Below are 17,473 nucleotides of genomic sequence, written 5' to 3' on the forward strand. Positions count from 1 at the left end.
TAGATACTTCAATATACAGAGAAAACTGGCCCATTGTTCAGCAAGTTAGTTTGTGTGCAGTGTCACTGAATCAGAATATTCTGTTCTATTCCTCAATGAGTAAGTAGGATAGCAAAATAAAACTGACTTTCTCTCTCTTCTCTAATTTCTTGTGAGACATAAAAACCCACAAAATTTTCAATCACATATCTGTTGAGATCTAAAGGTATCCTGGCCATGTGTCAGATTCAGGTAAGAGATTTTAATAAAAATGTATTCTGATAAAAATTATTTTATCTAACTGTAAAGATACACTTTCAAAATGAGAAATTTAATTTTTCTCCCAAAAGACCTGTTCTGTTGACAAGGCAATATCTCAATCCCAGTAATAAATAAGATATTAATGAAAACGTTATTCACTCTTACAATAATATACAATTCAATGAGGTCAAGGGTTTCATGTTCAGTTATTGCTGTTTACTCCTATGGTAATCACCATCATTACATATCTTTTTAACCTTTTATAGAATTCTCAGAAAAAAGAAACATACAAACAAAAACAGTTCAGCTATATTTAAAATAATGTATTAAATAAGGATTTCATTGCAACAATATCCCTTACTCTTTCCTTTTAGCTGTATAGAATCTTTCATATGGAAATCTTCTGTTTATGGGAGGGAGTTAAATGCTATTAAAGATGGTCTTAGCTGTCCTTTTTTTGGGGAGAAAAGAGAAAACATTAATTTTGATGCTCTTGAGCTGTTTTTGTTCTTGTTGGAGTCCGATCCTAAAACAAGGGCAACACACATCAAAGGAGAGAGAAAAGGTCAGCAAAAAGAGAGAATGCAGCTTCTGTCCCTTTTTGCTGAGTCACACTTGCAACCTCACGCTAGAGCAGTGGTTATTAACCTCTACTGCAGCCTGCACCCCTTTGGTTCTCAAAATATGTTCTCGCACCGCTTATCAAAAATCATTGAAGGAGGTCAGTTCTTTAAATCTAGACATTTTTTGTTTGTATATTACAGTAATCGTTAAAAAAATGTATAATGTTAATAAATACATAGATTTGATGAAACAAAGTAGTTGTACTTATGTGCCTGTGCTTAAATTTGTGTTTGCGATGATTTACCTTCTAAAAAATCTGGCATGTCTCACACCCCCAGAAAGGGCATCTCGCACCCCCAGAGGGTGTGGGCACCCCAGGTTAAAAACCACTGTGCTAGAGAAACATCGGCCCAGAACACAGTCTGATCACTCGCACTGAAACCTGGCAAACTAGTAGCAGGGTTATGCTGTTTCAAGGGTTGCTTTTAGATGCCTTTCTGGTCACAGACTTTCAGCACCATACTAAAGGGTGGAGCTGCCATAGAAGCTAAGCCAGAGTGTTACTAGACAAAAGACAAATAGCAAAATAGAAGAAACAACGTGTAGACATAGATCTTTCTGGGCATTAGTAAACTTGCATATGGCTTGATTTGAGTGCAAGGTTACACTGTGAACAAATGTTTTTGGGCTAGTTGAGATAAGAGAGAACACTGAACTGATAAGATGGAAATGTCGATGAGATGAGGACATAAGCTATTGGTCCTTACACAATCTGCAATGCGATTGGTCCTTACAACAAACTGCAACAGAACTGGGCCTGCCATGAGCTGTAGGATGTCCCATCCAAGTAGATTTAACAAACATAGATGTTAGTAGCTAGGAAAAATGTATATAAACTGTTCAGTGTTTGACATGAATCAAGGTGCGGCAGCCTCATCCCATCAATATTCACCAGTTATTTTGGTGATTTCAACTGTAAACATTTCCACCCATTTCTGGAATCTTTTGGCTTGTTTCTAAGACAAGCCATGAATTTACCAGGAATCTTGGAGACTATTTAGTACAGTTCCTTTGTCATGCTTCCCGGGCAGTCACCTGGTCATCACCTGGTTGCATCCCCCTCCTGGGTCTCAGGTTATGAAGGGCACGGGTCATAGCATATGTGCAGGCAACTGGAGCAGCTTCACCTGCCCCAGAAGTCTCAGCCAAAGACACACACCCCCATTCCCACCACTGAGGTATTGGTGCAGCACACAGGGAAACTGAGGCACATACAGCAATCATACAAAACAGTAAAACTCACATAGGTTCAACAGTAAATCTCATAACAAGGGAAAATCCCCACTTCATCACATCTCTCCTCCCTTTGAGACCAAACTGAGCAGGGTCACTTTAGTCAGTGGCCTGTGGAAGTTCAGGCCCCCTTCTCTGGGACAAAGCATCAGCTATAACATTTGCACTCCCCTTAACCTGGACCACTGCCATCTCATACTCCGGGAGGGACAGAGACAACCTCAGGAGCTTGACGTTGGCCCCTTGCATCTGGTGTAGCCACGGCAGGGCGAGTGGTCAGTGCACACAGTGAAGCACCGCCCAAATAGATCTGGCTGCAGCCTTTTAAGCACCCCAGGGCCAGGCATTCCTTCTCTATGGCTGCATAACTCTGCTCCCAGGGCAGCAGCTTTCTACTCAGGTACATAATGGGGTATTTCTCCTCCTTTGCATCAGTGTGCATCGGCACCGCGCCCAGCCCTGTGTCTGAGGCATCGGTGAAGACCATAAAGGGCTTGTCAAAGTCTGGGTTTCCCAGCACTGGGCCCTTGACCAGATCCTCCTTCAGCGTGCAGAGAGCCCTCTGGCACTGCCTGGTCCGGACCAGCTTGTCTGGCTTCTCAGTGATGGGAGCTGATATAGAGTTAAAGTGGGGCACAAACCTCCGGTAGTGCCCTGCCATCCCAACCAAGGCCTGGGCCTGTTTCTTAGTCTGGGAAGCAGGCCAGTGTCTGATCTCCCCCACCTTGGCCGGCTTTATGCAGCCTCTCCCCACCTTGTGGCCCAGGTAGGACACCTCTGCCAGCCCCACCTTGCACTTGCCAGCTTTTACAGTCAGCCCTGCATCCTGGAGGCAACCCAGCCTCCTCTTCACCTAGGACACATGGTTCTCCCAGGTCTGGCTAATGACACAAATATCATCAATGTCTGCTAGGGTACAATTCTCCATCCCCCTCAGTAACTGATCCCACTGGTGCTGGCAGGTGACCGGCGCCTCCTCAAGGCCGAAAGGTAGGACCAGGGATTTGTACAGCCCCAAAGGGGTGACAAAAGCAGGTTTCAACCTGGCATCTGGATCCAAAGGCACCTGCCAGGAGCCTTTGGTGAGATCCCTGGCCGTGGGGTACAGAGTCCCCCACAACTTGTCTAGGATCTCATCAGGCCTAGGTATGGGCAGGCACCAGACATGGTGATGGCACTGAGCTTCCAATAGGCCACACAGAATCAGATCGACCCATCTTTCCTGGGGACCAGCACCATGGGAGAGGCCCCAGGGCTGGTGGATGGCTGGATCACCCCTAAAGCCAGCATGTCTCAGACCTCTCCCTCCAGGGCCTGGGCTGTGTTCCCAGATACTCTGAATGGGGAACACCTGATGGGAGGGCCAACTCACATCTCCACCCAGTGGACAGCTTGGTTAGTGAGCTCACACCGGTTGGAAAACACCTGTTGGTACAAATGCACCATCTGTCTGATCTCTACCTGCTGGGCAAGGGTTAGCTGGTCAGAGAGGGGAAATGATTCCAGCAAGGGGCCAGCTCCATTCTCAGGGAAGAGACTCAGCAAGGGATCTTCCCCCTTCTCCCACTGGCTACACATGGTCACAGTACGACTCCATCATGTTGACCTGGTCCCCTCGGTGGCTGTGAAGCCGGTTGGGCAATTCCACTAAATCATTCTTTTCATTCAGCTGCTTGATGACCTTGAAGGGCCCGTCCCAGGCAGCTTGCAGCTTATTATTGCAGATGAGAACCCTCACCTGGTCCCCAGTGCCATAGGCTGAGTGGTTGTCCCAGACATTCTGCCTCCCTTGGGCCCCAGCTAGGTTCTCCCTGGCCAGACCCATGAACTCAGCCACCTTTTCCTGGAAAGTCACCACTGATTCTCCATCGGGGGAGGCCTTCCCCACCCATTCGTCCATGACCAAGTCCAGGGCCACCTTATGAAAAGGCTCCTCTATGACAGACAGGTGTCTCAAGGCTGCTTTACCCTTGTCCTGGGCCTTTTACACATCTGGAAAAAGCAGCCCTGGTTGGCAGCTGTCCCACCACAGCTGTGGTTCCCCACACTCAGCTGGGGTCTCTGATTCCCCTGGGCTCAGCTTTGCCCCTGCTGTCCCAGTGAGGGCAGGCAGTGAGCCTGCTGCTTTGCTCACCACTTCAGAGACAGGGTGAACCACCTCCCCTGTGTGCAGGGGGGTGGGAAGTATCTCTCTGTCCCACTCAGCTCCAGGGCTCTGGTTACAGACAAGCAGGTATCTGGAGCTTAGCAGCACTTGCCCCCTTCCAGCCAGGTCATTTGCATTTTCACTGACCGCTTCAGTCTCCACCGATTAGTTCCCTGGATTCAAATTCAAATCCTCGGCCATTACAGGAGCAGGGCCTGTATCTCCTGGATGGGTCCTTATACCTCTCAGCTCAGCCATGGCCAGTTCATGCTGCCGCTGTCTCTCCTGCTGTTCTGCTTCATGCCTTCCCTGTCTCTCATGGTCCTCTGACTCCTTCAATCTGAGCTCCAATTCCATCCGTCTCAGATCCACCAACAGGGAACCCAGTGGAGACCCCCTGCTGGTCAGAGACATGGGTCTCCAGGACACCCAACTGCTCCCAGCCTCTCTCACGGCCCCAGCTGGGTCAGGAACTGGCTCCTTAGAGTGATCCTCCTCTTTCAGCTGAGCAATCAGCTGTGCCTTCGTAAGCATGCCAGTGTGCAGCCCTATCTTTCTGCACAGCTCTACAATATTCTTCTTAAGGAGATGGTTAAAGGCCATCTCCATGCTGTTCCCACGTGGTCATGGACTCACAATTCTCTCAGCTCCCCATGATCTGTGGGAGGAACCCCTTCAGTTTGACAGCCCTTCTCGAGGGTCCACTTTCTCTCTGGGTTAAGCCGTAGGCTCCTCTGCCTCCTGGAACTGCACATCTCTGAGCCTTCAGCATACCTGTCTCTCGCTACTCCCCCTTCATTTTACTGCTCCCCAGTCACTTACTGAAGGATGCTCTGTCCACAGGGTGCAGTTTATCACACTTTTGCCACCATTTGCCATGGAGTCACCGGGGCGATTCTTTGGAACTACTCTGTGTAAAGCCAGGCAGGACTCTGGGGGGAGCACGCCTCCTCTCTCCGAGCATACTGTCACCAGGGCAAGAAACTTACACAGCTTCGACCTTCCTGAGTCTGACCTCAGAACATTCAGCATCCCCTTCCACACCGTGCGCTTCCCACAGTGAGTCTGCCTGGGTGGGGCTCCTGGGGAAGCCAGAGGGCCCTGCACCCCAACTCCACAGTCAGCAGTTATTCTCAGCCAACATTGTAAAATAGAAGGCTTATTAGTTGACAGGAACACAGTGTAGAACAGAGCTTGTTAGCATGGAAATCAGTGACTTTCAGCCAACTCATTTTGGGGAGTCCTGAGCCAGACACCCTGGACTCCTGTCTTCCAGTCCCCCAAGAAGGCTGCCCAGCTACCAGCAATCCAACCTCAGACACCCCTGTTGCTCCTCCTCCTTCTCTTTGTCTCGCTTCCTGGGCAGTCACCTGGTCATCACTTGGTTGCATCCCCCTCCTGGGTCTCAGGTTATGAAGGCCACAGGTCATAGCATATGTGCAGGCAGCTGGAGCAGCTTCATCTGCCCCAGAGGTCTCAGCCAAAATCACACACCCCTATTCCCACCACAAGATATTGGTGCAGCACACAGGGAAAATGAGGCACACACAGTATTCATGCAAAACAGTAAAACTCACATAGGCTCAACAGTAAAACTCACATACACCATAACAAGGGGAAATCCCCACTTCGTGACACAAAGAAAGAAGAAAAGTTCAAAAATATTTCTGTGCTTTCTTTGGAGAAAAAAGATTATGTAATAGCATCATATGATGAAAATTATCTTGCCATTCCACTAGTATCTCAAGAGGATGCTAAACAGCAGCTAATAATGTTAAACATTTTAAATCTGCAGGTCTAGAAACCTTGTATCAAAGAGTTTTAAAAAGTGGAGTCTGAGGTGCTTGCTCAACTGTTAATGTTGATTCTTCTTCAAGTGCTTGCTCATGTCCATTCCACGTTAGGTGTGTGTGCACCGGGTGCACTGTCGCAAGAGACTTTCCCCCTAGTGGCATCTGTTGGGCCAGTTCTAGCACCCTCTGGTGCCAAACACTCAGGGACTGATATAAGGGGCCCAGCTGGCCCCGCACCTTCTCAGTACCTTCTTACTGCTTGTGACGGTCACTCGAACAACTCCTTTTGCTTAGGCAAGGCATTCATTTAGTGGTTATTCTCTAGTTTAGTTATATTTAGTCTTAGTTTCTAGTAGTAGTGTATATAGTTAGACCCCCCTCTCTTGGCCTGGAGGGGCTTCCTTCGCCCCAGTCCCCAGGCTTCAAAGCTTGCACCTCCTGTGGCAAGCCTCTGCTGGTGAGCAACCCACACTCTAGTTGTCTAAAGTACCTGGGAGAGGCTCACTTGAAAGAGCATTGCCAGATCTGCTGGGACTTGAAGCCTTATACAAGGAAGGATGAGGCTAGACTAAGGTCTATCCTAAAGGAAGCCACACTTAGACAGGCATCAGAGCCAAGCTGGTCAGACTCAGCATCAAGCATCTCAGCTTTGGTGCGAAGCAACCATTCAGCACTGTGTGTTTCTTAGCACTGTTCTCCATCTCCAATACCAAAAAAGAAGCACAAGAAGCAACGGTCTGAGGGGGGACGCCCCCTGATTCTGAGGAAGGACAAACAAGGGGAGTGCAGTGGAGTGTGACCTGTGTCGGTCCACTCCTCCACTCTCGGTCTACTAGTGGCATCATCAACTCTGCCCTGTTCGCAGGTGCAGGGAGCATCCAGTGACCCGGGGGCATCATTGTGGCACTAGCGGGATCACGGTGTCTTGCACCCCAAAGGCCTTTGCAGCAGCCAGGGACCTATTGACACTCCTAGTACGCCAACACTGATGGGACAACCAGTGGCTCCGGCAAGTGTGTCAGAGAGAAGGGAGATGGGGTCCTGAGATCATACCAGGCACTGGGGCCTTCAGTACCGACCAGAGGCAAACCAGCCCTCCCATCATCAGTGAATACTTCTTCGATCTGGCATCGATCGCCGGACACTGACCAGCAGAAGCGAAGGGTACTGCTCCACCATGGTTTCCTCAGGAGGAGTCTTCCTCAGAGTTGGAGTTGGAACGCCATACTCAGACTAAGAGCCACCTCCACTACCCATCCTACATCCCACTGGATGTCAGTGCAGGTTCCACCGACACCTGGCCCAGAGGACAGTGGCTGATGCAGGTTTAGTGACCATTCTGGAATCCTTGGGACTTTTCCTCAGTACCAGGATCACCATCCAGACGTTCCTTCTCGGTTGTGTCCAAGAAGAGGGCTCCACCTGTATGATCCAACATCTGATCCCAACTCTAGTGCCGAGCCCAGTACTGACATGCTGGACTCGGGCCTCAGAGATGTAATCAGGACCAAAGAAAAAGAGGGAGGCCCCCAAAATGTACAGACCTCTTCCTCCTCCTCCCCAGAAGAAGCCATCTCGGAACCCAGTGGCTCGATGACACAGGACAATTTCAGAGCTCACCAGGAACTTCTAAAAAGGATAGCTTCTAACCTGGGACTGGCGGTGGAGATATTAAGGAGTCCTCATATAATCTCTGACATTTTGGCCGCAGCAGCCACATCAAGGTGGCCCTACCCCTCAAGGAGGCTGTTATGGGTCTGGTCAGGTGTTTATGGCAGACCCCATCTTCTCTCCCTCCCACTTCAAATAGGGCAGAGAAAAAATACTATGTGCCTACCAAGGGATACAAATACTTGTAATATCATCCTGCTCCTGGGTCCCCTATTGTCACAGCTGCCAATGAGAGTGACAGACGAGGTCAGTCAGGGCCAGCCCCCAAACAAAAGGGCTTAAAGCTAGACCTGTTTAGTAGGAAGATTTATTCAACAGATAGGTTACAGCTTGATATTTCCAATCAACAAGCTTTGCTTGGGAGGTATGATTATAATATTTGGGACTCTATGGCAAAGTTTAAAGACTTGCTACCTCAGGACTCCAGGCAAGAATTTTCGGCCCTGATAGAGGAATGGAAACCCATAGACAGAACCTCACTCCAAGCGGCCTTGGACGCAGATGACACAGCAGCCAGAACAATGGCTTCCACGGTGATCATGAGAAAATGGTTCTGGCTTCAGTACTCGGGGCTGCCATTGGAGGTCCAACAGTCCTTCCAGGATCTCCCATTCGAGCAGAGGCATATGGGGTCAAATGCTCCCTCCCCCCCCCGATTGGCCTGACGGGAGTGGGGAGTGAGAGGGGCTGTGTTCTTCTCTTCATGTGCCGCTCCCACAACACGTTCGGAGGAACCAGTCTGATCAGAGCAAGTCTTCCAGGTCTGGCTAGGTAGTAGGAAATGGTCTACAAGATCAACTTACCTAGCCAAATGGAAGTGTTTCTTGATGCTGGCTTCCCAACAAGGTCTCTCACCAACCCGCTCACCCCTCCAGTCTGTGCTGCAATACCTGATCCATCTGAAACAACAGGGCCTAGCCACTTCTTTAATCAAGATGCATCTAATGGTAATCTCAGCCTTCCACTATCTGGTGGATGGTGAGTCAGTCTTCTCTCACAAAATGTCCATCTGCTTCCTCAAGGGATTAGAGAGACTTTACCCTCAAATTGGCAAACCTGTCATTGTGCCCCCTGTTGTATCTCCCCTGGAAGGTCGCTTTCCTGATAGATCGCTTTCCATGGCCAGGAGGATCTCAGAAATCAGGGCCCTGACATCAGAACCCCTGTATACAGTGTTCTCTAAGGACAACGTTCAACTGAGCCCCCACCCAGCATTTTTTCCAAAGATGGTCTCACAGTTTCATAGTAACAAGATTATTTTCCTGTCAGTTTTCTCCCTGAAACCTCACAGGAATGCAGAGGAGCAAAGTCTCCACTCATTGGGTGTTAGATGAGCTCTGGGCTTCTACACTGAGAGAACCAAACTGTTTATAAATCCAATATTCGTGGAAATAGCAGACAGGATGAAAGACCTACTGGTTTCAGCCCAGAGAATCTCATCCTGGTTCTTTTCCTGTATTCATATGTGCTACAAGCAGGCAGGCATTCCACCCTCTGCTAGCTTGATCGCTCATTTGACAAGAGCTCGGGCTTCATCAATAGTGTACCTGGCCCATGTTAAGATCCAAGTAATCTGTGACCTGGTCGTCAGTACATACCTTCTCCTCCCACTACGCCATCACACAGCAGACCAGACAAGACAGCCAGTTTGGAAGAGCAGTATTGCAATCCGCAGGCCCATGAACTGTGAGCCCACATCTTTGGATACTGCTTATGAGTCACCTAATGTGGAATGAACATCAGCAACCACTTGAAGAAGAAAAAATGGTTACTAACCTTTCCATAACTGTTGTTCTTTGAGCTGTGTTGCTCATGTCCATTCCCCAACCCACCTTCCTGTCCTTATGTCCCAGCAAGAAGGAACTGATTGGGTGTGGGGCTGACCGGGCCCCTGATACTGGCGCTAGAGCCAGCCTGCTGGATACCTCTGAGAGAAAAATCTCCAGTGATGTTGCACGCGGCACAGGCACACCTAACATAGAATGGACATGAGAAACACAGCTCAAAGAACAACATGATGGAAAAGGTCTTTTTTACCTTGATGATCTTCTCATTTGTATTATTGCTACAATTTAATAATTTCATTGACATCAGTGGAGATACTCCTGATTTTCCACAGTAGGAGTGAGAGGAAAATCAGCAGAAGCAGAAAAGTAATAATAAGACTAGAAAAGTCTGGAGACAGTAAAGGGAGACTTCATTTGTAATACAATATAGAGTACTTGTCAAATCATGTGAATAGTACTCCTAATAATGAAGCAACATGCACATATTGCCATGTGGTTTATCATAAAAATCTAATTTTGGAGGCATGATTCCTGTCTCATTTACAGTAGTTGTATAACAGAGCAATTCCAGTGAGTGGGGAATCATACATATACTGTAAAAGAGTTTTGCCTGATTTACACAACAGTCTCTTACAGGTGATTCAAGTCCATTTTTAGTGTACCTTGATTTTACATAAATATACATGTTATATTTTGTATTATATCTGTGGTATAAATCACATATACTAATAGCTCTTTTTGATTTACACAAGGGTCCCTTAAAGGCAATTCCAGTCCATTTTTAGTGCACCTTGATTCTACAGAAATATACATATTATACTTTGTATTGTTTTAGATATGTGGTATAAGTCACACACACTAACAGCATCCTATATTGCAACAGATTGATTTTGAGAAATTCATTTAGAAATTAGAATCTTGGTTAATAATAAGATTATTGGTGTATGAATGATGTTTAAGCTTATATTGTGAACTCCTATCTCATGCAGTTTATGCAAACATTCCCAATGATTTCATGCACCTCTATTTGAGAGCATCAGGAGTTTTATTTTTATGTTTGAATAATATATATTTAGTAGCGGACAGATTGTTGTGCTAACATATTTTAATGTCGCTCAGTTTGTTGTGTGAAATGTCTAGAGAATCACAGGACATCTATCTAGATGCTTCAGTTGCCATATTGCTGTAGTTTCTGATACAATACCTGACAGCAACTTTTATCTTTGTTCCTACAAAACGAACACTCAAGCAATGGACCCCAGTAACCACAACAGGGTGACTGAGTTCATCATGCAGGGGTTCTTTGACCATCCTCACCACCAGAGGCTGTTCTTTGGATTATTCCTCTGCCTTTATATAGCTATCGTCATGGGCAATTCCCTGATCATTATGGCTATTGTCATCCACCTGCCTCTTCACACCCCCATGTACTTCCTCATCGCCAATTTGGCCACCCTCGACATTATGTACAGTTCCTCGGTTCTGCCCAAAATGCCGGAAAACCTGATACAGAAGAAGAAAACCATCTCCTTTGATGGCTGCATGGCACAGCTCTTTTTCTTCACTTTGTCAGCAGCGAAGGAGCTTGTGCTGCTCACTATCATGTTGTATGACTGGTATTTAGCCATCTGCCACCCCTTGCGCTATGTCAACCTGATGAGCAAGAGAATTTGTGTCAGCTTAGCAGTCGGTGTCTGGGCTGTTGCTGTCTTCGATACATTGGAGAACACATTGCTTATGCTGCGCCTGGATTTTTGCAGACCCAACCTCATCCAGCACTTCTTCTGCGAGATCCCAACAATGCTGTCACTGCCCTGCAGCTCAGCCTCTCTCAATGAAATTATGATGTGCCTGGCAGACATCTTCCTGGTCATGTTGAACTTCCTGCTGACCACCATGTCCTATAGCTTCATCATTATCACTATCCTGAAAATCCGGAGCTCCAAAGGGAAGCAGAAATCCTTCTCCACCTGCTAGTCCCACCTGTTTGTGGTCATCTTGTACTACTCCTCCATCTTCAACGCCTACATCCGTCCAACCTCCAACAACTCTCTGGATAACAGGATGGTGGCCATAATGTACACACTAGTGATTCCCACCCTGAACCCTCTCATCTACAGTCTGTGCAATGAGGAGGTCAACGTGGCCTTCAAGAAAATCTTTCCTTTCACCACAAAACAATTATTCCCAGAGTTCACCTGATTCTCACCTCCCTTGCTCCTTTTAAGCCAGGTCCACAGGTGGTGTAAATTGAAGCAGAACTATGGACTTCAATAGACATACATTTACATTACAGTACATTTACTTCAATGGAACTACATTTTACAGTGGCAGGAACGCATCACATTGACACTGCTGTTTTATACTAGCTGGGGATCTGGACCCATTGACAGGAATTGTGACATGTTGAGTTATGCTGGCTGGACTAAGGTGCATTGGGTCAAAATTTTCAAGGTATTCAGGTACCTAGTGGGATTTTTTAAAATCAACTTTGCATCTAAAACTCATTGATTTCAATGAATGTTAGATGTCTAGATATTTTTGAAAATCACATTAGGTGCCCAAATATATGGAAAAAGCTGCCCCACTGTTTAGCAAATAACTTTGCATGCAATCTCATTGAATCAGAATGTTTTATGCAATTCCTCAATGAGTAAGTAGGATAGCAAAATAAAATTGGCTTTCCTCTCTGTTCTGTAATTTATTGTAAGACATTAAAAACCCAAAACTTTTCAATCACATATCTGTTGAAAGCTAGAGGTATCCTGGCCACGTGTCAGATTCGGGTCACAGATTTTTTTAAAAAACAGTCTTTTTATCAGAATACATTTTTATCTAACTGTAAAGGCACATTTTCAACATTAGAATTTGGTTGGTTGGTTGTTTTTTTAAAGATCTTTTCTGTTGACAAGGAAAGGTCTCAATCCCAGTAATAGATAAGATATTAATTAAACTGTTGTTTGCTGTTACAACAATATACAGTTCGCTGAGGTCAGGGTTTCATGTCCAATAATTGCTGTTGACTCCTATGATAACTGCCATCATTACATATCTTTTAACCATTTATGAAATTACCAGAAAAAAATTACATTAAAAAACAGTTCAGATATATTTAAAATAACATATTAAATTAGGATTTCATTGCAACAATATTCCTTGCTCCCTTTCCTTTTAGCTGTATTGAAGCTTTCATATGGAAATCCTGTTTAAACTGGATTTAAAAAAAATGATATTAAAGATGGTCTTAGCTACCCTTTTCAGGGAGAGAGGGAAAAACATTAGATCTGAGGCTCCTGAGCTGCTGTTGTTCTTATTGGAGTATGATCCTAAAATAAGGGCAACACAGATTAAAGGAGAGAGAAAAGGTCAGCAAAGATAGAGAATGCAGCATCTGTCCCTTTTGCAGACTCACACTTGCAACCTCATGCTAGAGAAACATCGGCCCAGCACACAGTCTGATCACTCGCACTGAAACCTGGCAAACTAGTACCTGGGTTATGCTGTTTAAGGGGTTGCTTTTAGCTGCCTTTCTGGTGACAGGCTTTTAGCACCATAATAAAGGATGCAGCTGCCATGGCAGCTAAGCCATACTGTTATTGGGCAGAAGACAAAGAGAGAAAAATGAGAAAGTGTAGGCATAGATCTTGCTGGGCACTAATACATTTGCATATATTTTGATTTAAGTGTAAGGTTAAACTGTGAACAAGGGAGTGACAGGCCTTGCACTGGAGACAGTGTTCTCAGGCTAGTTGAGATAAATGGTAAAATTCCCCACTCATCTACACCATCAGTAATAGCCCAAAGAACAGCCCCTGGTGGGGAGGATGGTCAAAGATCCCCTGCATGATGAATTTGTTCACCCCAGTGTGGTTAATGGGTTCCACTGCTTGAGTGTTCCTTCTGTAGGAACAAAGATTAAAGTTGCTGTCAGGTATTGCATCAGAAACTAGAGCAATATGGGTATTGAAGCATCCAGGTAGGTCGAGAGAGAGAGAGAGATCTTGTGATACTCTAGACATTTCACACAAAATATAAACAAACTGAGTTACATTAAAATATGTTAGCACAATAAACCGTCTCAGCTACAGAATCTATATTCTCCTGACATTTGAGTATAGAAGGGAAACAAATAATACTCTGGATGTTCTCAAATAGAGATGTGTGAAGTCTTTTGGGCTACTTATATAAACTACATGAGTTAGGAGTTTAAAATATTTTCTCAAGCATCATTGATACACCAGTAGTCTTATTGGTAACCAAGATTCCACTTTGTAAACTAATTTCACAAAAAAGATTGGTAGCATGATAGGACACTTTCAGTATACATAACATATACAATATACCCCATAATAATGTGCATATTTAGGTTGAATTGAGATGCACAAAAGATGAAAGAATAGTGCCCATCGGAGCGGTTGTTAGTTTAGGGCCTTGGATCTGCACAGGTACTCCAGGTTCTTGTGGTCTATAAACACCTGGACCAGATTACATGAACCTTGCAAGTAGTGTCGCCACCCTTAAAAGTAGTCTTAATTGCCAGGAGCTCCTTGTTCAGGGTCGCGTAGTTTCACTCAGCAGCTGTGAACATCCTTGAGTAATAGGCAAAGGGATGCAGTATTTGCTCTGGTCCATGACTTTGGACGAGGTCTTCCCCAATCACTATACTAGAGGCATTGATTTCCTCAATGAAAGCTTTCACCATGTCAGTGAGGGCCAATACTGGAGCAATGGTGAAGGCAAGTTTCCATTGTTCAAATATGTGCTGGGTTTTGTGCAAACAATAGAACTTAGGAGGGTTTTTTTAGAGTAGGGCAGTGAGAGGCTTGGCTTCTATAGAAAAATACTAAATGAATCTCCAATATAAGATTGTGAAGCCTAAAAAATATTGTAGGTCATGCACATTGCATGGGACTGCCCAGTCGCAGACAGCCTGGACCTTGTGCAGATCCATCTTGATGCCTTCTGGGAACAGGATGAAAACCCAGGAACTCTGTAGGGGTCTGACCAAATGTGCACTTCTCTAATTTAGCATAGAGACCATGTTGTCATAGTCTCTCCAGGACTGTGTGGATGTGAGTGGTGTGATAGTCCAGATTGTCTGAGAATATCATTATACCGTCTAAGTACATTACCATGAACTGGTCCAATAGGTCCGTAGCACATAGTTAATGAAATGCTGCTATGTTGCTGGAGCATTAGTCGGTCCAAATGGAATAACTAAACACTAAAAGTGGCTGTAGATGGTCCAAAAGGTGGTCTTCCATTCTGGATATAAATGAGATTGTAAGATGCTGTGATGGGGTGTGCATACCCCTCAGTAGGCGAGAAACGGTTAACTCCACACTATGGGTGGAGGAAGTACCACAGCTCACACCAGGCTGGGCATTCCAACTTCTGTGCAAGTATAAAGGAGAGCAGCCCGGCTCAGACTAGGCTGACTGCCAAGGAGGAAGGATTCTTGATGGAGGCTCCAGTCCAGGAGTCATTACAGCCTTTGCATGTGGGAGCTGGAGATCCCGAGACCCTGACTGGAGACCTGTCACCTGCAGCTAACCAGCTGGAGTAGGAGTCCCAGAAAGTTACCTGCACTGAGGAGCCTGGAGCCCTCGACATCCTATGGACTACAGCTTCAGGAAACCCAGTAGGAAGTCGTCCAGGGAGGTAGAGTGAGTGGTATCTCCCACCCGGGAATGGTCAGTGTTGTGGCTGGATTCCCCGCTGATCCAGTGGTGTACCACTGTGCCACTGTTAGGGCCCTGGACTGGGACCCGGTGGAGTCAGATGGGCCCTCTACCCCAGCTGCCACCCCTACTTAGGTGGCGGCCCCCAGATCTGGTCACTAGACTACACAGCCCTGCACTCATGGGCCTCTGTATTGACCCTGGCCACTAGGCCACACAGTCCTGCACTTGAGGACTGCCATATTGACTCTGGCCACTAGGCCACACAGCCCTGTACTCAAGGGCTGCTATATTGACTTCAGCTACTGGGCCACACAGCCTTGCGCTTGAGGGGGGGCATATTGTCTTCGGCCATTAGGCCACGCAGCCCAGAACCCAATGGCAGTCACTTTGACTCTGGCCATTGAGTTGCACTGTCTCGAGTCCCTGAACAGTCGAGTGGCCTGTAACTGCGGTGTCACCACACCCACAATCCACCTCAAAGGAGGATGGAGTGTGCATACACCACCACAGCTCCCCGGAGATCCACTTTTGTGAATATGCAGGCAGCCCCCACATGGTCCAACAACTCAAGGATCAGGGGTAGCAGGTAACAGTTCCATACTGTTATCTGATTTAGGGCTCAGTAATCGACAGAGAGGAGGAGGCTGCCATCATTCTTTTTTATTAAAAGGACCAGGATTCCAGCTAGTGAAGTTGATTTGTGGATGTATCCCCGGGTCACGTTCTCTTGAAGATATTCTTACAATGCCACCATTTCAGGCTCTAACATTGTGTATATCCATACAAACATTATCTTAAACCCTGGCTAAAGTTCTATGCGGCAGTCACAATGTGGGCGGGGGGATTTTTCTGCATTCTTCTTCTTACAGACATCAGTGTCGTTACGGTACTTGGGGGGAAGTTCCATAGTTCCCCTACTAGGTGTTTCAGTGTGAGCCACTACTTCTACTTGGTGTCAAGTATCAGAGGGGTAGCCGTGTTAGTCTGAATCTGTAAAAAGCAACAGAGGGTCCTGTGGCACCTTTAAGACTAACAGAAGTATTGGAGCATAAGCTTTCGTGGGTGAATGCCCACTTCATCAGTCTTGCGTCTGATGAAGTGGGCATTCACCCACGAAAGCTTATGCTCCAATACTTCTGTTAGTCTTAAAGGTGCCACAGGACCCTCTGTTGCTTCTTACTTCTACTTGAGCCTTCTTGGGTCTGGGTGCAATGTTTGCTGGTCCCTGGCCATGCTGTTGGCAGAGTTCTGAAGGGAAGGTGAGTTTTTGTTCTCGTCCGTGAATGAGGGGGTCATGAACGGTCAGCCAGGAGATGCCAATGGTCAGGGGAAATGTGGGGAATGGATCACACCAAATTGTATTATTTCTCTGTGTCTCTGAATAACATCCTTCAGTGGGACTGTCTCCTCCAGAACTGGATCTGAGGACAGTGGGGAGCCTTCAAGAGTTTTGGTAGTGTCAGGTTTGGCCTTGCATAGCAGGGGGATCTGTAGGGCCTGAGCTGTAACTGCATCCATGAAATTGTCCACTGCTCCTGAATTCATGAGGGCCTGTTGGAGGGGAATCTGTCAGGAGTCAACCAGGATGTGCAGCTGGATAGGAACCTGTAAATGGAAAGCCTATGGATAAGTGCCTCTCACTGAGGACTAGAATATGGGGAAGTTCTCTTCTCTCCTCTCAAGATCCAGGCTGGTTGCCCCCACCAGGCCTGGTCGGCTTGTTTCTCCATGCTCTTCGGTGTTTATACTGGGCAGGCTGAGATGGCATGGCCAGTTTCAGTGCAGCGGAAGAACAGGGAGTGCTGGCGGCGCTGTTCCTTTTTTTTCAGATGTGAGTTCCTGGAGAGCTAGATTGTCTTGCATGGGTTCAGCAGCTGATACAGAAGCTTGCGTCATGGTATGTGGTAAGGTAGGCTACAGAGAACCCCCTTTCTCCTCCCTTTATTCTCACAGATGATTATCTATGTAGATGGTGATGTCAAAAAGGCATCTAGGCCCATTGGCATCTCTACACAGGCCTGTTCATCTTTGATTCCTTCCCTCAAGTCTCATTAGAACCAGTACAGCTGTGCTGCTTTGTTCCACTCTGTACCCTGTGTGAGGCAGCGGAAGTGCGCTGCGTAGGAGGCCACTGTGACTTGCCTCTGCCAGAATCCCCTCACGGCAGCCTCGACCGCTCACACTCAGTGTGGGTCAGCAAAGATGGTAGACACTGAAGAAAAGCATCCCAGTCCGACAGCACTGGGCTATGGCCTTCCAGCAAGGGGAAGTCTAACGCATCTTCTGTCAGCAGGC

At 46.6% G+C, this 17,473-nt stretch overlaps 1 pseudogene; it reads left to right on the forward strand.

Moving 5' to 3' along the window:
• Positions 1-10,745: 10,745 nt before the first annotated feature.
• Positions 10,746-11,696, forward strand: LOC135886173 (olfactory receptor 13A1-like; annotated as a pseudogene).
• Positions 11,697-17,473: the final 5,777 nt, after the last annotated feature.

The sequence above is a fragment of the Emys orbicularis genome, chromosome 12 (genome assembly GCF_028017835.1).
Source record: "Emys orbicularis isolate rEmyOrb1 chromosome 12, rEmyOrb1.hap1, whole genome shotgun sequence".
Lineage (NCBI taxonomy): Eukaryota > Metazoa > Chordata > Testudines > Emydidae > Emys > Emys orbicularis.